Genomic DNA, 22,814 nt, shown 5'->3' with positions numbered 1-22,814 from the left:
AACTGCCGCCTCATCTGCTGAGGCCATGGGAAGAAGAAGTGAAATGCCACTCCTGTCGGCAGCAAGCGAAGGAAAAAGAGGCGAGCGAAAGCCATTTAATCCACAGGGAAGGTGGTGAGAAAAGAGGGGCTTAGGCCTGTTCGGCTGCTCCAGCAGGGAACCGCGCAGCAGCGAGGGACTCCGACTCCAAGAGCAAACGCTCCCATTCAATCAGCACGCCACCCCCTGAGTCCAACACTTCCTGTCTCTGGGAGGGTTGGCTCTGAAATTAGAAGAGTAGAGCTAAGGCAATGTTCACGCTTACATGGATAAATCTGCAAATTCATCTTGTTCTTAGCTTTTCTGCCTTTCTGAGCGAACAGGGCAGGTGTTTCTGACAAGTGAAGACAAAACAAGTGGATACATTTGAAAGAGTTGGTCTTTGCTTATAATCAGGGTGATTCATATATAACAAATTTATTCATGATGTAAATTTAGTATAATATATTATGTATCATTGTTGCTACATAACTTTATATTCATAATTATGAATTAGTGAAATAATTAGCATTTTATTTTTTCGTAGGCTTATTCATCAGTCAACATTGTTCTCATTTTAACAGTAACAGTTTCACTGGACATTTTTTTTTTAAATTTCAAAATGCCCTTCTTAAAAAGCCTGTTTTATTTCCTAATAGCTTTTCCCCCCAATAACACTTCCATGTAATGCCACTTTTTATTTATTTCATAATTTTATTTTTTATTTCTTATTGATTCATCCACATAGATACAGTGCAGTCTTACGTAGAAATAGACCCAATTTAGTACATCATAACACTTCCAAATTTCGTTCAGCCACACCCGCTGTATTTCCTCTTTAGAGTCCTCTATCAATGTTGAAAACTTCAGTGGCATGTATCAAATAAAAACTGGTCACACACTGGTCAGGTCTGAGTTCCCAAACAAACTACTACACCTCTCATCCTCTCAGATGTCATAATCCAGGGTAAATAGAAAATAAGTGTGCTTTTCAATAATTAAACCAAATAAATTGCCCTAGTTGGGGTTTAATTCGTCGTGTTGTTTCTATTTTCTTTACTCCCTTTAATTCATAGCTAGTTATTTCTGGGAATACCTCATGTAGATGGGAAATCTAAAGGGTTTTCTGCAGAAAATGCCTAATGGTATACATAAAATAAAAAACCCTAAAGAACATAACAAAAGATGAACAAAGCCTGTGGGAGTAGACGAGTCCGTTATTTCACATTTCAAAATGTCACTGTTCATTCCACCTGCCTCTAAAGCAAGCATGCTCAACAGTTTCTATCAGATTTAGCCAGTTAGCACCTGTTAGTTTAAACAACAGCTAATGCTAGCTGGTTAAAATCAGAGTTACTGAGACTTAGGCTGTGTTCTGATTCTGAAGATGTACCTTGTGCAACAAAAGCACATGGTTAGGTTTTAAAAAAACATCATGGTTTGGCTCAGCTTTCACGCGGGAAGCAAACACCAAGCTCCCTAGTGAAAGCACTTGGTTTGTTGGACCCATCCACCTCCCATCCCACCTGCCCTATCGGGACTTTCCAGCTCCTTATGTTATGTTGTTACCGACAGTGTTTCAACCTGATGCCGTCTGGTGGTGTTATATGTTGACACTCGCAGTCTCTGCGGTCACACGAGCCAAAAGGAGCCAAGTAACACAGCTAACACAGGTAATAATGGCTCTTCACTTCAAGGCTGAGTATAGGTCTAATATTCCAGGCTCATAGTCAGGTCTATTCATTGCTAGATATGTAGCATGTGCAGCTTTGTTAAGTAAAAACATAAACAACATTTTGACTTCTGTATCTTAAAAGAAAAAAATAATAATTGCCTGCATTCAGTATTTAATAATTTACAATTTCATTTCAGAGCAAATACAATTCTTTCTTCAAAAACATGGATACTTCTAAAATGAACTGTAGGCCTACCTTGTCTACATTAAACAATACAGGTGCTGATTTATATACTTAGGTTGCAGTTTGACTGTCACAAAGAACAGTAATCAATCAGTCAATCATTTCAGTCCACACAACAGGTATTGAAGTAATTACACAGTGACAAGGCCCTCACTGTAAAATGATTTAATGTAATGAGCAGTGTGGCAGTTACTGCAGCCACTTCAGCCTGTCCTGGACTAATATGGAGGCAGTGAATAAGCAAGACATTGTCAGCGTTGGCCCCAGTGGGTATCGCATGAATAAGAGCACTCATCCAGTTGATTTAAATGTGTGTGATCTCACGCCTCTTTCACTCCCACCTTTGTTGCCTTCAGAAAGGACAGGTCATAACGGGTCAGCGGACACACACACCCGTTAACAGGCTGCGTATGTGTTTGTGTGTGTTCACATCATTGAGGAAAGGTTGGCAGTTTTTGAGTTCCACCCCCGTTGAGCGTACGCACAGTGTTTTCCTTTTTTTTTGGGCCAGGATTAACAAAGCCCAGATCTGGACCCCGGAGGTGCAGGGACTCATGTGGTTCGGAATAAACCTTTCCCCCCTCCACATCCCAAAAATACACACACACACACAAACACACAGCATAAAACCTGGGAGTGGTTCTCTCCTCCTTGACTCACACATGCTTTAACCCCCTTTAACCCCTCTGATCAATCTTACTGCTTGTTCTCCATCATCCCTGGGTGTTAAGCAAATAATCAAACAAAGAGACAAATGTGTGAGTCCAAGTCATCCCTGTGTGTCACACGGGGGTGTAGTGTAGTGTTGACATCATGGGCGGATTATGGGACAATGGACTCCGGGGCTTTTCACATCTTTTGTGGTTTTGTGTTTATTTGTGGTTGTTTTCTGTCTCTTTGTGGCAATTTTATGTCTTATTTTTTTAATTTTGTGTCTCTTTATGGTCTTTTTGTGTCTTTTTGAGATAATTTCAGGTCCTTGTTTTTGGTCATTTTGTGTCGCTTTCTTGTCACTTAGTGTCTCTTTGAGGTTGCCTGTTTCTGTAGTCGTTATTGCAGTTCCTTTGCATCTCTTTGTGTATGTGTGTTTTTTGTGTCTCTTTGTGGTCATCATAATCCTCTTCCTGCTTGGGCCCCTTGGCCTGTGCCCTGTAGACCTGTTTGGTAATCCATCCATGGTTTACATGGTGACTGTTTTTTGAGTCTGTAATTGTTTGCTGATAGTGACAATAATGGAAAAAAACTCCTTGATTATATATAACCAGTATTATTATTACTAATACTTATACAAGAGTAATAAGAGGCAGTAAGATATCTACAGCACTATTTTGTTTTACAATGCATTATAGTGCTAATATCCATACATATCAGTATTATGTTATTACTATGCTGTTACGAATGTGGCTTAAATTAAATTTCATAAATATTAGGCCTTAAAAATCATTGACTTGTTTTAAATTTGAATTTCATGAGATCTAAATTGCTACAAACATTTGATCTGATTTCATTTATCCATCTTTTAATTTCTTTTTGTCAAAATGAGTCAAGCTCCTCTGCAGTCCACATTTCTTATACTGCAAATCTTTAAACCTACCACTAAACCTAATACTGTCTTTATGCTCAAACTTGCACTTACCTGTTGGTAAATTGAAGACTAACCCAACTCACTCTAATAACAATTTTCCATTAAACCTACTGGTAACACTTTACTTAAAGGTCAGGTCGATAATGCATTATGAGCACATTCATAAGACATTATAACACATTTATAAGGTTTTATAAACGTTGTTATAAATGTTTATAATGCTCTGACATATAATAAATGCTTAATTTCTGAAACGGAATAATGCCAGTACTTCAGATTCTTCTTTCAAACACTGTCGTCACTTTGTCATGGAAGTATAAAGCATTATGAATGCTGAATTTATAATGCATTATGTAACCACTTATAATACTTTATAAACCTTGTTATAAGTTGTCATACATGATTATAAACATTTATAACAACGTTTATGAAGCCTTATAAATGCATTATAATGTCTTATGTATGTGTTCATAATGCATTATAGACCTTTGTGGGGCCACATATATACTCTACACTTACATCTATATTTAATCTGCAATGCTTGAATAAGACATAGATGATTTGTCCAGAATCCCGTCTTAAATTTGGTAAATAATGTCTGAAAAAGGTTTTAGAAAACATTTAATATTAAAAAGTAAAAAAGTTGTAGTAGTAAAAAAAGTGTCTGATACCTGTAGACACCCTGGATATGCAATATCATTCTATTCTCTTTGTATTATAAATAATAGTATTTCATTATTACTGCATAGTGTGTGTGTTTATATTGCATATTTATTATATATAACATTATATGCTTCATCCTGTCATTATATATGCTGTACAACTTATTCATACCGATGTACTTCACAGAAATGGCTGCGCACAATGAGGAGTTGCACAATGAGACTTCTTTTGGACAATATTTTTTCTTATCTAGTGCAAGATGCTGTTATGCATATATTGTGTATATTTTTTTATTGTGGCTGCTCTATTTCTCTAACCCCTTATTTATTTCTAATTTCATTCAAAAAAGTCATTATATTATGTTATCTTCATTATGAAACTGATCTTGTTTATTATCTCATCTCAACTTAAATTAGCAGCTTATCTTCAAACAGTTGAAAATGTGACACACTAATAAACATCTAAATGACTGTGCATTAGCAGATACATGCAACAATTGTCTTAAAGCACTCCCTCCAGCATTTAAATGCAAGTAAGCATTTTGTGAAAACACATCATGTTAAGCTTAATATTTGTGTCACGTAATGCCTCATCATTTGGGCATTGATAACCTGACCACAGGCGCATCATGTTTACACTGCAAGGCTTATTCACTGCAGCCTGACCCCTCCTCTTCAGACATATTAATCACTGGTCACAGTAATTGTCAGCCTGGTTTCAGTGTGTAAATAGCCAATTAATACACCCTCAGATGTCTTGATTCTCTCCCATGGTTGCCACCTCTGTCAATCAGGACATAATGGCAACAAGGGAACAAATGCAGCACTTGGAGGGACAATTGAGGAGGCCAACAGTCAGTAATTAAGCAGTTCATAAGGCAATCTCATTAATTATCCCCTTCACTGGTTGCTACATTCTCTGGACGTCCTGATTACATGCTTATTGACTCTGAATCCTATGACGAAATGTTCCTTGCTCCACTTCCTAATGGAGTCTAAAAGAGGAGTCATTTACAAATGGCTTTATTAGGCAGAGTGCCCACATGGACCTTTAAAATGTTACTTGAAAATGCAATTTCACCTGTCGTTTGCAGGAGGCTTTCATGCACTTAAGCAGAGGTCATACAAACAGCAATGTAATTAGCGGTCTCCCTTTTACAGAGTCTGCTGATTTGAAAAGCGTTACACACCTTTTCTCCTCCATTCAGCATTAATCATTCGTTTGCAGGGGGAAATTGCCAGGCTTATGAAAGACAAAATGTCATTCTGACTGGCCGCTGCATGAGGCTCTTTCTTGGAGTGGATTTGCTAGACATACATGGGGTGGGTTGAAAAGCTTTGTGTCATGTGTTAACCTGCTGTAGGAGAGGGCATACTTTTGATTTTCTCTGCCAGGGAGAATTGAGGGGGTCAAGCTACACTTTAAAAGTCAAAAGTATCACTTATCTTTTTCAGGTTTGAAATAAACTTGATTGGTATTGAAAGTCACTTGTCATAAAAATCACCAGAGCTTGAAAGCATGGACAGAGAGAAAGAAATACAAAATGGAAAAGGTAGTGAGTGCACTGAGGGATGATGTATTTGTAGATAATTGTAAGATACACATATAGATATACTGCACATCTAATCAAAATTCTGTGAAGTCAAAACCATCACATATCACAACATCACCTTTAAGCCCACAATGTAGCAAACAGGGATTATCAGCAAATTTCTGCTGCAGTGGAAGAACCTCTTAAACGCGAGCAAATGTTGAAATTTGCCAAACCTCCTCAAAGCCCATCCCAGCTCACATCGAGCCTCTCAGCATGACTCTAAATGCAGATAACGAAGAAATGGAAAATGGAGGCCAAATTGACCCTTTCACAGCGTGTTAAGTCAGTTTGTATGGGTACCTGGAGAGGCTGTCCCCCTCCCATCAATAAAATAATTTAAGAACACATTATACTCCTTTAAAAGGGCCCATTTGTCAGACCAGGTGACTCTTAAAAGACCCTGCGGATTAGAGACGCCCTGCATCAGGTACTTTTAATTCAGCCACAATCGATATGACTTAGGCTGCCGTTGTGTTGAGAGTGAATATTAAAAAAGGGTATTTCAGTTAAAATGTCTCTTGTGCATAAAGTCGATAAAAATGGATGGGGGGTAGACAGAGGTGGAGACCCCATACACTCTGTGCTGAAGCTCGACATGTAATTTGCAGAATCTGCATGGGTTTCCTTGAAAATAGTCGTAATAATCATAATAATGTAGTATGAATAATGTCAGCCATGGAACAAAATAGGAACTGTTTCAATGATATACTGTTAACATGCTGGGACGTGACCCCCCTCGACCCCCGCAACCTTTTCTATCTGTTCTCTCTGTTCCCAGTGCACCACTGTTTATCGGCCACCTAATTCACCATGTAACATTTAAAGCGTGCATCATGTCAACACCTCACTGATTTAATTAGAACTGGGACAATTTAACTGTCACAGTGCTCTATTTTACAATACAGTATTGTAAATATCAGTTATTAGTATAAACAATGCCTTTATTAGTAGTTACCTTTTAAATATAGATTGAGAATTTAACCTTTTATTTATTTTATCATTACACAATAATTAATAACACTGAGGGCAAGCAATTACCTTTTAATGCACACAAATATTGTTTAATTATCTAGGTCATAGTTGTATTAAATGATACAGTAAATACATTGAGTAATTATTTGTCCCTAAATGCTAATAGCTTTTTCCATTAACCTAAAAAAAATTGAACTGCAGTCTTTCACTGTGCTTTTGGGCTGATGGTAGTCACTGCAGGTATTCAATTTACTATACAGTATATAGTACAGCTGTATTATTATAAAAGTACACATCATTAGTAAGCATTTATTGTAAATGTACTGCTCTGTATGTACAGTATTTATGTACCAAACACACTGCAAAAGACAGAATGGAATATCATGTTTGTGCCTCACAAAGTTTGGACTTCATTGAATAATTTTTAATTATTACTGTATTCACATTAATGATAGACTGATACACATTTCTGTTTCTCTTGCTCAAGGCATAATTAGTAAAAAAAAAAAAAAAATAGATCTGAACCTGAACCTTTCACTGTCAAATTGATTGACAAGTCTTTTGAAGAACAAACACTATACATGTTTGATGGCAACAGTCAGGCCCACTGTCAGGAGGGGTCAACAGGTACAGATGACCCCGGCCCAAGGTTGCAAGTCATATGTATTTACATGATAAATAAATGTATCAAAACACATTTCAAAGTACCATTTGATATTCCCACCCCCAGCAGGTATTGTGAAATGGTGAGGTCCATCTGACAATGGGGGTCAGATTGGCAAAAAAAATATGATTGAAGCACCAGGTATGAGGGTGAGGAGTGAGGCAGACTTTCTTTTTGTAGCAAATAAAACCTGCTGTTTTTCACTTAGTTTTAAAGCTACAGCAAATACACTGGTATCATATTAAACTAGAGGACCTAACCATGTTAAGTAATCTTGTTGGAAAGGGGGCTATATAGCGCCCCAAAGTAATGCTAAATTTTGGCAAGAGAAATGGAAACATTGCCATTTTTCAAAATGGTGTATTTAAATATTTCACCATAGAGGGGTCACTAAACAGTCTTGGAATTACAATAATTGGGTACAACTGGCAGACTGAGAAGTGACGACCATATACTCTTTACACTATCTCAGTTCTGCACATGAGTTGACTAATACTTGAGCCTCAAGATTGAATGAAAATATTAACAAAAAAGGTTTTTGTTCAATCGTGATTTGATCTTATGACTTAATACCATGCAGTATTTTCTTCAGTCAATGTTTGATTTTACTTTTCTGCAATCATTCATTGGAGGGCATTTTTTAGGTGGGAGACCATGTTTTTTTTTTGTTTTGTTTTGTTTTAATTAGAAAAAAAGGTCTAAACACAAAATAGATTCAGATTTTTTTTTTATAGGAATAATAAAAATTTGGAATAGTGATATACCACCACCACCATGAAGGGTGTGATGAGGTGCCCACTTTGGAAAATGCTGTCCCCCTGCCCATATTTCCAACGGCTGGCTTGGCAACAGTGTCCTAAAAAACAGTGTTGCAACGCTGTTCACAAAACAAGAGGAGGATAAACTATCCAAAAGCTGGCCAGTAAGGCTTGTTTACTACAATAGACTAGGAGGGGAAGGACTGATTGATCTGGTGAAAGCTTTGCAAGGCAGCTCCAAAACTTGGCAGGCAGGATTTTAAACAAGTGGCAAACGCCAGGGCTGAAAAATGAAGCCAATGTAGAATTGCCAAAAGTGCAGTTCCTCTAATGTCCACTTGAGGCTGGCTCCAAAACAGAGTCACACCTTAAGAACCTCCATGTTAAAATATCCAACTTTACAGCAGAAGTAAACATGTTTAGGCCATGGTTTGGTCTCTGTGGACAATTTTCATATTTCATGACAACTGTATGGGGGCTGAATTTTTGTATAACTCACCTGTTTAATTTTTTCATTAAGGCTAAGAGGCAATAAGCGGAAATTCATAATTTCTAGATTGAAGGAATTAAAAAATCGCTATGTGAAGAACTAGAGGTGTAATTTCATCTGGAGTATAGCATGACCTCACACACCCTCTCTCTGTGTTGATCTCCAGCCCCTTGTTTACAAGCCGGTCTGGCTGCGCGTTCACGCGTTCAATGAAACGTTCACCTGAAGACGACCAGGATCTGACATTACCTCTAAAGAAACAACAGTTACTGGCGAAGAAGTTGTCGGATAAAGAAAGGGACAGAAGGGACACTACCGGCTACTGGAGTAACTTACAGCTATGGAGCGCTTCTACCAGCTCTTCCAGTCACTGAGCCTCGCCTCCATCTCAGCAAATATATTACATTTATTACAGGTACCATCATCATTGACGTAGGCAGGGGAATAGCTAAACACAGCAGAGACCAAGAGTGAGTGAAAGACATCGCTAACTGAGACACTTTGTTTTGGTCTACAGGCAGTGCACAACAGCAAACCTAGCAGTGAAACAATTTAGCTTTTTGCCCCTTAAAAGTTATATATAATTATGAGTATGATAATTTTGGGCTGGCAGGCTGTCTGTGAGATGTTACCACAGACTATGAGTCAGATTCACCCCTTGCTCCTCCACAGTTCCACCACTTCATCATGAGAGGGTATCCCCCACACTTCCCATATCTGTGCCCTCTGTCCCCCGCCGTTCAACCGTACAATTCATTTTTAACATGAGGTAACGTGTTTTTTCCGAGCCATCTTTAAACACACCATCAGTAGACGCGCCAGGCGCATACACATGCTGTCCTGTTGTGATCTGAATCAATTGCATAGACCAGACGTGTGCTGCTGGGCAGTGCTGGTGAGTGTTAACTATGTTCAGCAAACCAGCCAGCAAGAAGCAAAAAACCTTGCACAGCTGGTTCCAAACAAACCGTGTAAGTTGAGTAATGCTGTTGCATGTAGATAATGTTAGCTAAATGACGACTAATGTATCAATGGCCCATGTATCAAGTTAAGCTAGTTAACAAGAATACTAATGTTATTGTTACCTATGTTAAATCGCTTGCTAGCTAGTTTCATGCTAGGAATAAACCCACTCCTCCTTAATTTCTGCACAGAACTTGTGCTCACTACTGCTTTGCACATATTTTTTTAATCTTTATTGCCACAATAGAAAGAGCAGGGTCAGGGAGAAGACAGTGGACCAGAGGCCAGCAAGGATGATCATGCAGGGTCTTCACAGGTGAGAAGAGATTATAACTGGTTGAGAAAAAATATCTAGAGTATAAAAGTGACTTTGAGGTTAATTTCCACAGCTATGTCACCACTACTATTCTTAATTCTATATATAAATTTTGCTTTATATCTATATTATTGCAACAGATAGAAGAGGGACAGGAAGAAACCAGGCAGGTATTTGGCACTTAATTATCTGGCTACTTACCCAGTAGATGCTCGAGGGTCATTCTGTGTCAACTCAACCAGAGTGTGGCAGCTAAAACTTAAGATTTTGATAGTATATAATTTTAAAGAACTTAAGTCGGTCCCCTGGTGCTGTACTGTGGCTGTTTGTGGTTATGTGGTTCTTTAGCCGCTAAGAAGAGGTGCAACTGAATGCGAGAGGATGATAAATCACTAAACAGACCTCTGAACAATTTGTCCCTATCACTTCTGAAATGATGGCTACAACCCAATGGGTGTCATCACGGTGGCTATGTCCATTATTTTTATACAGTCTATGACAGGACCAGAGAGTTGTCATGGCACATGTGGAGCAAGAACTGATGCAATCAGGACAAGATAAAAACATGTCAGTTTGTCATTTATCATTTTCTGAAGACACAATTCATCTTAAACTAGCATCACCTTGGTACAGTCAAAAGAGAGTTTAGGTGGGTTTTTACTTCCACATGCAAAGTTTTCACACAACATAAGTTTCTTCTTTTTTAAAAATGTAGATTTGAACCAGACACCATCCTGAAAGGTATACTGTGCAGGATTTGTTATTGTTTCTGTTTCAGAATAAAAAAAAATAAAAAAAATAAATTCAGGTTGCTCAAATTCAAATTCAGGTCCATAAATTCTTTTGTTGTTGTTGTTGTTTGAAATTTTTAAATGTTTATTTATGGATCTGAATTTGTAACTACTGAAAGAAATACATTCAAATTCAGCTTTTGAAATTACAAATCTAGAAAATACACATTAATTCAGAACAATAAATTCAGATAAGGCTTTTTAAATTAAAAAGATTAATGCCATAAATTCAGTGGTTTTTAAATTTCTATAAGAAATATTCAGTACTTGTTTATATTAAAATGCTTTTGTATCTTATTTGCTTCCATAAGCTACTGTTTCTAAACAGTATTTCAGTAAAAGTGACAGTGAAAGCCAACCCCAACTTTGACCACTTGGCATTCCGTCTTGCTATATTTTCGTTTTTTCGGTTCTCGTCCTGGATTTTTGTACTTTCATATTTTTGTTCTGCTTATAGTCTGGCACCTGTTGCTACCTTTTCAGTAAAAGTAAGCTTTGTCCAGGAACATCCTGAACACAGCAAAATGAGAGGAAACTAAGAAAATACATGCAGAAAGCAGAATCTCAACAGATAAATACACTACAACACACTTATGATGGGTCTTAACTGATGTTCCAGAGGGATTCATTTGTATGAGTGCATACATTGTTTTTGAGGAAAATCCTGCCAAGTACACCGTTAAAGATGGAAGATATGGCTGTTGCATTCTGAAAATGACAATGTCTTAATATGTCAAATTACCTTTGTGAATACACTGCCAATTATATCCCCAATGTTTCTGTTTTTGACGTCTTCCAGACATTTGGTCTGGAACAAAACAACTTCATTTTGCTGTCTGCATTTAAGTGAGCACATTTGTCATCCACACTCCTGCCTATCTGCCTTGGAGTTGTCGTTTTCTCCGTCTGTTTGTCAGTGAGTGGAGGTCTGCGGCGGCTGAGTGAGCCAGTGATTTGGCATGTTAGTGAGTGTGTTGGAGTTAATCAGACAGAGGGGCCACTGTAATGGACAGAATCTGGGCAGAATCACAGCTAGACCTGCCGCAGTAGGGAGCGGGTAATACAACTAATTTCTCCACTGTCTCAGCGACCGCACAGACGGAAATGGGGTCAACAAAGGTGCAGGCGGCATCAAATGAACAGCTGTTGCCTTTCTCAGTGTAGAGCTGCCAAAGAGGAGAATCTTAGCAAAGCCCAGCCCGCACCCCCACCTGCTTTTTGTGTAAATGCAAAAGAATGTATGTACAAATTAAGGGCAGGACCTGTGCATATTACTTTCATTCTTCATCTCTGAAGCCTGCCTATCAGCCATGCTATACTGTGGGAACACTCAGTGCAGCTGTGTGATGAAATGTGCATAGGGTTACTCATAGATTCCTTTATTAGCTGAGGTTTGTGCGTTTGTTGTGATGGAGAAACAATTGGCTATTATAAAGATGCCTCTCGTAGGGAAATAAGGTGCTAGTGTGTACATTGGAAAGGCTGGAGGTAGCTGAATGAAGTGTGGCTTTTGTGGAAAGAAGCTGTGTATGTATTAATGCAGATATTAAGGTCCAATAACTAGATGCTCTGAGAGTTTGTTGTCCCATTTCTCTGTGATTGGACTTGTCCAATTCTAATCACAAAGAACAGATGTATGATGCTTCATTTTATCAGGATGCTGGCAGCTATGTAAAGTATTTTCAAACATGTGAGCAGAAAAATATGGACCTCAGTACTCACTAAACTCAGTTTATATTTTATCATATTGCACTAAGTCAACACCATATAATAATCATGCTTTTTTTCTAGTTTAGTAGGCAAATTTATTTATTGAATTGCTATTGTTGCTTTGTTGCCTTTTATTCTCAGTTTGCTTTGAGTTGGTGAGACAAACCTGGCATTCCAAATAAATTTCGGTTATTGATCAATTGTGACTTATACGTTCATTATGTAGATGTCCCAGACTTTTTATCGGCACAGAAAAAATATGTCAAACCTGACAACTATGTGATGTAATGGGCCAAAATCCAGGCCATGATGGTTTGAGAAAGGCAGTGGAGAAGATACTCAAACTCGAATCACAATTTAAAGATACTGCATTGACAGTGTTACCTAATTAAAAGAATAGAGGTACTCATTGTGCAGAATGACCCATGTCAGAATGGCAAATAATTGAAGAATAAACAAAAGCAAAGCAACTAGTAACAACAACTGTCAGATAAATATGGACTAAAAGCATAAAGGCTCCCACAATGCAAATAACAGCTCCTGTAAACCATTCTGAAGATGTATTCTCGAGGATTTAGTTGCGTCTAGCGGTGAGGTCAACCCAGTCTCATTCCAAAGTCATCAAATACTGGCGCTTAGGCAGTGACTTCCAGTGTCGGATACCAATGAAAAAAGCTGTGCTTTCACAGCCCGTAACCATTATTGCATAACGGCACCCGTTGCACCCGGGGGAAACACAGCCAGACAACAACGCAAGTTGAGGGGAACAAAAGTCTGAGTAGGGCGGGCGGGAAGGGTGGTAGATGGGTCCAGCTACCACCGACCTTCAACCGGGAAGCTGGTGTTCGCTTCCCATATGAATCTACAGCACAGCAACATCCGTGAAATGTGGAGAGGAGTCAACACCATCTCTGGTTACAACAACAAGAAAAGACAGCCAGTGGTGGGTGATGCAGAAAGAGCTGATGAACTCATTCAGTTCTTCAATAGATTCAATCCGGCAGTCACTCCCACTTCCAATGCTGCTTCTCCTCCACCTCCACCTCCACAACTTGTGTACAATTCCACTGTAGCAGCTACCCCCCCTCTTACACCTGTGCCTCCAGCCTTGTCCGTCACAGAGATGGGGGTGAGATTGGAGCTGGGAAGACTTTGCTCTGGGAAGGCTGCAGGCCCAGGTGGTGTGTGTCAAAGGCTCCTCAAAGACTGTGCTACCCAACTGTGTCGACCTCTCCACAAGATCTTCAACCTCAGTCTACAGTTGGGGCAGGTGCTGGCACTGTGGAAGACTTCCTGTGTTGTGCCGGTAGCAAAAATTAAATGTCCAGCTGAACTTAATGACTTAAGACCAGTAGCCCTCACTTAGCACATCATGAAGACCTTGGAGCGGCTGATTCTACGCCTACTGAGACTTGAGGTCAAAGACAAACTCGACCCCCTGCAGTTTGCATACAAACAACACATTGGAGTGAATGATGCTGTCCTCTACATGCTTCATCGTGCCCTAGCTCATCTGGAGGAACCTGGCGCTTATGTGAGAATCATGATCTTTGATTTTTCAAGCGCATTCAACATCATCCAACCCAACATACTCAAAGACAAGCTCACAGAGATGGCAGTGGATCCTTCCTTTATCTCCTGGATCACAGATTACCTGACAGGAAGGCCATAGTATGTCAGGTTGGGGAACTGTTTTCAGACGACACTGCTATTGTGGCGTGTATCAGGAATGGGCAGGAGTCTGAATATAGGGACCTGATAAAAGCCTTCAGTGACTGAAGTCACAAGAACCGTCTCCTCCTGAACACCTCAAAGACCAAGGAAATGATCATAGATTTCCGCAGGTCCAAGCCGCCTCTTCAGCCAGTGAATACCTGTGGGGTGGACATCGAGGTGGTGCCAAGCTATAAGTATCTAGGTGTACACCTGGATAATAAGTTGGACTGGTCCCTAAACACAGACGCTCTCTACAAAAAAGGGCAGAGCCGCCTTATTCTTGAGGAAGCTCAGATCTCTTGACATCTGTAGTAAGATGCTGCAGATGTTTTATCAGTCTGTGGTGGCAAGTGTGTTGTTTTATGCTGCAGTCTGCTGGGGAGGAAGCATCAGACACAAAGATGCAAGGCGGCTGGACAAACTAGTCAAAAGAGGTGGCTCTGTGATTGGAGTCAGGTTGGACACACTGGAGGAGGTAGTGGAGAGATGCACACTGAAGATGTTCGAGGCCATCATGAACAACCCAGATCATCCACTCCACAACACCTTGATGGACCAAAAAAGCTGTGGTGGACGGCTCCTCTCTCTTCGATGCAGGACAGAGAGATACAGAAGATCCTATATACCAACAGCCATCAGGCTTTATAATTCTTTGACATATAATAGATGAGCTGACAGATAATTGAATTTCCCCTTGGGGATGAATAAAGTTATTCTTATTCTTATTCTTATTATTCTTATAAAGCCCAACCCGGTTCTTTTTTCTAAACCCCACCGCATGCTTTTGTTGCCTAAACACAACCATGTGCATGTGTTGGCAAAACATGACCATGTGTGTTTGTTGTTGAATGAAAGAAAAAAAAATAAATCCTCAATTCACGGAGTTAAACTGTACATTTCCTGTGAAAAACTGAAGTTTATTCTGACAAACACACAAAGCATGTTACAGGCTTAGGTTGACATTGCGACCCAGAATGTCAACAACCAACACATCCAGGGTACTTTGTACATCATATGTCGACATGGAAAGTCCATTTGATATATGACCAGGTCAGAGTGAGAATGTGTTGGTGAGGTTGCAGATTCTAACCAACTGAAACTTCTACCAGATGCCAACATTTATGGAAACTAAGGTTGCCAATGCTACTGTAGAAACACAGTGGATTTAGTAGGTGAGGACCTGCTACCTGTGTAGATGTAAATGGCTCATTCTAAGGTAACAAAAACACAATGATTATCATAAAGTGATTTATACACAAATGAAAACATAATTATGAGTAATATATTCAATTTCTGCCAATACATATACCTAAATCATACACACTGGACCTTGAAATACAAAAGCACATTTGACAATTATCAGTGGGTTATAAAACAGATGTTGTTAGCATGATAGATTTCCAGAAAATGTAGTGACATCATCTTATAAATAGACTATTCTTTGGTGACCATATTTACTGCATATAAGTGTAATACACTGACTATAGAAAAGTGCCTCACAAAGCTTCACTTTAAAAAATCCAGACCATGCCTAAAAAGGGGAGCACCAGCTAAAATAATCAGAATCAGAAATACTTTATTGATCCCCGAGGGGAAGTTATTTATGTTACAGGTGCTCCTTGCAAGAGAGGAAAGATACGTGAAAATATAAGAAATTTAAACAATAGTATTAACAAATATATAGTTAAATAAACAGGAATTATTGACAAACATAAACATAAATATATATATATATATATATATATATATATATATATTGTAAACTGAACAAGATTATTTACACAAACAGAATATATACAGTCAGAGTGAATGGGGTTATTGCACAAGTTAAATTAAATTACTGCAGTGTGTGAAATAGTCACAGGGCCACTCAGAGGGAGGAGTTGTACAGTTTGATGGCCACAGGCAGGAATGATTTCCTGTGGCGCTCAGTGGTACATCTTGGTGGTATGAGTCTCCCACTGAAAGTACTCCTGTGCCTGACCAGCACATGGTGGAGTGGGTGTGAGACATTGTCCAAGATAGTTCATAGCTTAGACAGCATCCCCCTCTCTGACACCACCATCAGAGAGTCACACTCCGTTCCCACAACGTCACTGGCCTTGTGGATCAGTTTGTTGAGTCTGTTGGCGTCCGCCACCCTCAGCCTGCTGCCCCAGCACACAACAGCATAGAGGATAGCACTGGCCACCACAGACTCAGAGAAAATCCTGAGCATAGTCCGGCAGATGTTGAAGGACCTCAGTCGCCTCAGAAAATAGAGACAGCTCTGGCCCTTCCTGTAGAGAGCGTTAGTGTTCTTAGCCCAGTCCAGTTTATTGTCAATGTGTACCCCCAAGTACTTATAGTCCTCCACAATGTCCACACTGACCCCCTGGATGGAAACAGGGGTCACCGGTGTCTTGGTCCTCCTCAGATCCACAGCCAGTTCCTTTGTCTTTGCCACGTTGAGCTGCAGATGGTTCTGCTCACACCATGTGACAAAGTTATCCACAACAGCCCTGTACTCATCCTCATCACCCTTGGTGATACATCCAACTATAGCAGAGTCATCAGAAAACTTCTGAAGATGGCAGGTCTCAGTGCAATAGCTGAAGTCCATGGTGTAGAGGGTGAAGAGGAAAGGAGAGAGGACAGTCCCCTGCGGGGCCCCGGTATTGCTGACCACTCTGTCTGACACACAGCGTTGCAAGCGCACATACTGTGGTCTGCCAGTCAAGTAGTCTACAATCCAGGACACCAGGGGGGCATCCATCTGCATTGCTGTCAGCTTGTCACCCAGTAGAGCTGGACGGATGGTGTTGAACGCACTAGAGAAGTCAAAAAACATGACCCTCACAGTGCTCGCCGGCTTATCCAAATGGGCGTAGACACGGTTGGTTCCAATATATTATTTCTATGATCTAGTTAAGTTCAATCAATACATGAGCTACTCTCTCTCAAGGCCAGAAACCAGAGAAGTAAGTCTCAAACTTGTGAAGTCTGAAGCTGCTCCATAGACAATGAATGTGTGTGAATGAGTCTACGTTTTATATTTTTATATTCAAATGAGCTTTATGCCATTGTAGTATTCTCAGTTATGAAACAGAAAATGTACCCATATGCTCAGAACATCATATATACTCAGTGTCATCAAGATCATCTTTCACCATTCAATATCTCTAGAGCAGCTCCAGACTTTATACCCCATGACATCACAAATTTGAGTTTTAGCTCGCTAGTCTTTGGATTTGGGAGAGAGATGTTAATGTTTACTAATATTTTTGGACGGTCTTAGACCATAGGATTAACATTTCAATTTAAAAATGGGTGTAGTTTCCCTTTAATGAGTTTGATCATATTTTCAACACATTTAGATACATGCTTTGACAACTTTCAGAATATCTGTCTGTCAGAGAATGAAGAGGTACTCCTTTTACTTAAAGTAATGATTGTAATGAAGTGTTATCGTCAAACAGTCCTGCAAAATACCTTTCTGATCTCCCTGTTTGTGGTCTGTTGGCTCCTACTGTAGACATAAATTATTAAAAACATTTTGCAAACATATAGTTTCATTAAAAAAGGGCTCAGTTATTTCCTAAAACAGCTGGTCACTGTAGTTTTAAGCATACTTTACTAAAAAAGGGAAATTTGTTGGAGACTGTTTTCAGTGGCATATTAATCCACATTCGGTGCTCTAGTGAGTATTTATAGCAGCAGGATGGTGTGTGTGTGGGATCAAGTCAAAATAAACTATAGCCCTCATAGACAATGATGGAGGTCAGAGGAAGAGGGTATATCAGGCTTTTGATATACGCACAAAACCTTGTATTGTTTTTGTTTGTCTTTTCATGGGCATTGTTGACAACATGAAAAACACATCACCAGACTGATCCTCTAAGTAGTAGTGACAAAGGCTTGCTATAAAAAATACTCCATTACAGGAAAAGACCTGCTTTCAAAAGTTTACAAAATATGAGTTATTTGCACACAGTTCTCAGCATGGACTTGGCTGAGCCAGCTGCTAGCAGCTAACAGTGCTAACTCCGTAAAGAGCACTTACCAATGGCAACAGTGCTGACAGTGCTGGGCTAACAGTGTTAACTGTGGGTTCTACGCTTATGGGATCACGATGTCCCAATATCAGCAGTAACCACTGTGTAAGTCCAGTGCAAAGTGGCATTGATGAGCCAGCCAGGGCTAATATCTCAATCACTCTGTAAATGTGACTTCCAAATTTAGTGCATGTTTGTATCCCCCTGGCTAGCTCATCACTGTGTGTGGAGCTGGACCGGCTTATCACAACAAACTACAGAGTAACTCAGATTACAATGCACACAGAGGGAGCAATGACTCCACTACATAATCATAGCAAGTAGTGGTTTGCTGCAGTATTAATATTCTAAATATCACATATAGAACCTTTTAAGGTCCAGTGTTAAGGATTTAGTGGAACATATTGGCAGAAATTGAATGTAATATTCATGACTATGTTTTCATCAGTATATAATCACCTGAAAATAAGAACTGCTCTTTTTTGATTCCTTATAATGAGCTATTTTTATCTACATTCAGAGCGGGTCCTCTTCCACAGAGTCTGCTATGTTGTTTCTACAGTAGCCCAGACAAACTAAACACTGGCTCTTTATAGGGCCATTTGTGTTTTCGTGTCTCCCTCACACTTGGCAGTTGCAGTTAGTTGCAATCTGCAGCCTCACCACTAGATGCCAGTAAAGCTTACCTGTTAGACCATGGGTCAACAAAGTTTACAATCAAAAGAGCAATTTTTTGGCCAAACCCATTTCTGGGTTGTTAATGATGAAATAGAGTGGTTAAGACCAAAATAGTGACGATTGCTCATTTTTGCAGAATTTGGCTTTCCACTGCCTGGCTTAACACTGCTTTCTATGGCCATGTGTGAATCTGTCCCTAAAACCACCCTAAACGTTCGTGGTCGAGTGGTCAGTGGTGTTTGTTGATGTTCTGACATAAAAATCATAGCAAACTGTGGTTTCCATCCGTGTTGTCACTATTCATCTTGATTGTGGAGCTATTTTTTCAGCTGCCTCACACCCGTGTGTAAAATTCCGCTTGATTGTTCGTTCATAGCAAGTAGTGGTTTGCTGCAGTATTAATATTCCAAATATCACATATAGAACACTGAGGCGTTATACACTCCAGCCCACTTGATGGCGATAATGCTCCTTTACGTGGGTGTCGCCAACCGGCAGGAAACCATTGCAATGTAATGGGACACAGAAAAGAAGCAGAAGAAGAAGGCTGGCGTTGTGTTCAAAGGCATTCTACTGTGAAGGTTGTTTACAAGCGAGTAATCCATTGTGCAGTTGTTTAAACTTATTACAAACTTATTCCTCCAGGAGTGCACACAGCACTGTTGAGCCGGCAATTTCGCTGAGCTAAAAGACTACAATGACTACAACCTTATCATAAACAACCCCCTGTCCGTTTCTGGTGGCTACTACCAACGGACAATGACACTTCCTGTAGAAAACCAATGGGGTAGACAAAATGTCAAATAAATCATCACGGAAACCACCGTTTGCTATGATTTTTATGTCAGAACATCAACAAACACCACTGACCGCTCAGTGAGTTTCATGGCTTTGAAATTCAACGTTTAGGGTGGTTAATATTGTTAATATTGTTGGGTAGTTGAATCCAATGCATCATATTTTATGAGCAGATTCTGTTATTTGAGTGTAAAATCTTTATCTGCAGCGTAACTAACAACTAATAGCTGTCAAATAAATTCAGTGAAGTAAAAAGTACAATATTTACCTCTGAAATGTGCTGGAGGAGAACTATAAAGTTGGCAAAATGGAAATAATGAGGTACAAGTACCTCAAACATTCACTCAAGACTAGGACAATATCTTGTGTGTCTGGCTGTGTAAAAATGTGTACACATGTACACAGTCTGTATCTATGCGCTGTCACTGCTGTGTTTCCACTGTGTGATGACCCAGCTGGGAGGTGATACACTGAGCAGACAGATGGCAGCTGCTCCAGCAGTTATGATGAAAACACCATTGAGGGTGTTTGGGTGGCTGCTAGATAAGGAGCCTTTGGAGAGATATGAATCACTTAAAATGATATGCTGCCAACACGGCAAAATGTATAGTGTACCCAGGAGCTGAAAAGATCTTGGCCTCAGTTAGTCTCAGTGAGATACAACAAAGCTCCTTTCATAGATCACCAGTCGCTGACTTCCACAGTAAAAGGAGAAACTCTTTTGAAAAGCTTTTGAATGGGCTGTCATTGACCAAACGGAACAACAATGCATTGTTGCTTATCAGGACATTTTACAAGTGGTAAACACTAAACACTAATATGGAGGTGCTGTTGTGCAAGTCAAGGACGTAGTATTTCATTTCTTCTAATGTGTGTTTGGGCAGCAATTTTTTAGGGTTTAAGAATCTATGAAGTTAAAGTCTTAAAGACAAGTATCAGGGGGATACTTTGACCTTGGTTAGCTATGATAGATCAGCCATAACTGCTCCACTGATGTTCACGCTGTTGCCCAAATCTGTTTGTTTTTTTGTTTTTTTTAAATGGCTCCAGCATTAAAAACATGTCAGCTCAATAATAAACTACATTTGGGCTTTTTAGATGTCTCTGTTAGGTAGTACAACTGTATCTGTTGTGTGTGTGTTTTTTTTGTTTTTAAATCTAAGGACACCTTAATTTTAAAATTTAAAAACAAGGCTTTACAAAATTTTTCTTAGAATCTGCATGCTACTGTGAGGTAAGTGCACGCTTCAGATTAGACTATGCATAAGCACAGTGGAGAAACAGTAGGTGACAGAATAGAAAAACAAACTTAAAGGAGAAGTCCAGTATTTTGCACTTTGAGCCCCATTTCTGGGTTGTTTATGATGAAATAGAGTGGTTAAGACCAAAATTGTGACGATTGCTCGGAAAATTTGGCTTTCCCCTGCATGGCTTAACAGTGCTGCCTATGGCCATGTGTATATCTGTCCTAAAACCATCCTAAACATTAGTTTTTAAAGCCATGAAACTCACCGAGTAGTCAGTGGTGTTTGTTGATGTTCTGACATAAAAATTGTAGCAAACTGCGGTTTCCATCTGTGTTTTCACCATTCATCTCGATTGTAGAACTATTTTCAGCTGCCTCACACCTGTGTGTAAACTTCCGCTGAAGCGTTATACACTCCAGCCCACTTGATGGCGATAATGCTCCTTTACGTGGGTGTCGCCAACCGGCAGGAAACCATTGCAATGTAAAGGGACACAGAAAAGAAGCAGAAGAAGAAAGCTGGCGTTGTGTTCAAAGGCATCGTACCGTAAAGGTTGTTTACAAGCGAGTAATCCATTGTGCAGTTGTTTAAACTTATTTCAAAACTTTCTTCGTTTGTTCTCGTTCTTCCTCCAGGAGCGCACACAGCACTGTCGAGCTGGCACTTTTGCTGAGCTAAAAGACTACAATGACTACAACCTTGATGTAAACAACCCCCTTTTTGTTTCTGGTAGCAGATTACTACCAATGGACAATGAGGCTTCCTATAGAAAACCAGTGGATTAGACAAAATATCAAACCACAGTTTACTACGATTTTTATGTCAAAACGTCAACAATCACCACTGACTGAGTTTCATTGCTTTGAAAACGAACATTTAGGATGGTTTTAGGACAGGTTCACACATGGCCATGGACAGCACTGTTAAGCCAGGCAGAGGAAAGCCAAAATCTCAGAAAAGGAGCAATTGTCAAAATTGTGGTCTTAAAGGGAAATTTCGGTTTATTTCAACCCGTCTCCTATCGTCCTAAATTTGGTTCAAGTGACTAGTGACATACAGATAATAGTTAGCATGTTAGCCGTTAGCCTAGATACAGCCGTAGCGTCAGACCTGTTAAAACGTAATTGAACTGGTATACCTTCAAGTGCAAAGTTAGTCCACTAAACAAGCTTTTTTTCCACAACGACCGCCTCATATCGTTAGGATAAATGTCAGAGAACATATAGAAAACGACATGTAAATGTGTTGTCTTACCTTACCGGTGTGCTGCCATGTTTGTTTATCCCTCTAGCTCTGCTTTCCAAAGTGCAGCCGAAATATATCTTGCGAGCTCTAGATAAAGCCCAGCTGGATACTAACGTTACTCCAGGTGGAGGTGTCTCGTCCTCGGTCACATCCAGACCTTGAAAATAAGGCTCCCATTACTTGCAACAGAGGCATTCCTCTTCTGTGGGCACTGGGGCACAGCATTCACAGGTACACCACCAATCTCCAGAGCTACGCAGCCTTGCAGCAGCCATTCCTCCTCTCTCGTCCTCTAACGTTACCTGTTGCACCTCTCTCTCTCCTCCTCCTCCTCCGTTCAGGCAACTGTCCGGTTCTGCCTTCCCGCTGTTGCTGCTTGTTCAGGCACGCTATGAGATCGCTGCTTGTTCTCGCGATATTTCGGCCACGCTTTGGAAAGCAGAGCTAGAGGGATAAACAAACATGGCAGCACACCGGTAAGGTAAGACAACACGTTTACATGTCATTTTCTATATGTTCTCTGACATTCATCCTAACGATATGAGGCGGTCTTTGTGGAAAAAAAGCTTGTTTAGTGGACTAACTTTGCACTTGAAGGTATGCCCGTTCACTTACGTTTTAACAGGTCTGACGCTACGGCTGTATCTAGGCTA

Source organism: Epinephelus fuscoguttatus, linkage group LG12 (genome assembly GCF_011397635.1).
Source record: "Epinephelus fuscoguttatus linkage group LG12, E.fuscoguttatus.final_Chr_v1".
Lineage (NCBI taxonomy): Eukaryota > Metazoa > Chordata > Actinopteri > Perciformes > Serranidae > Epinephelus > Epinephelus fuscoguttatus.
Note: the sequence above shows the minus strand (reverse complement) of the source record.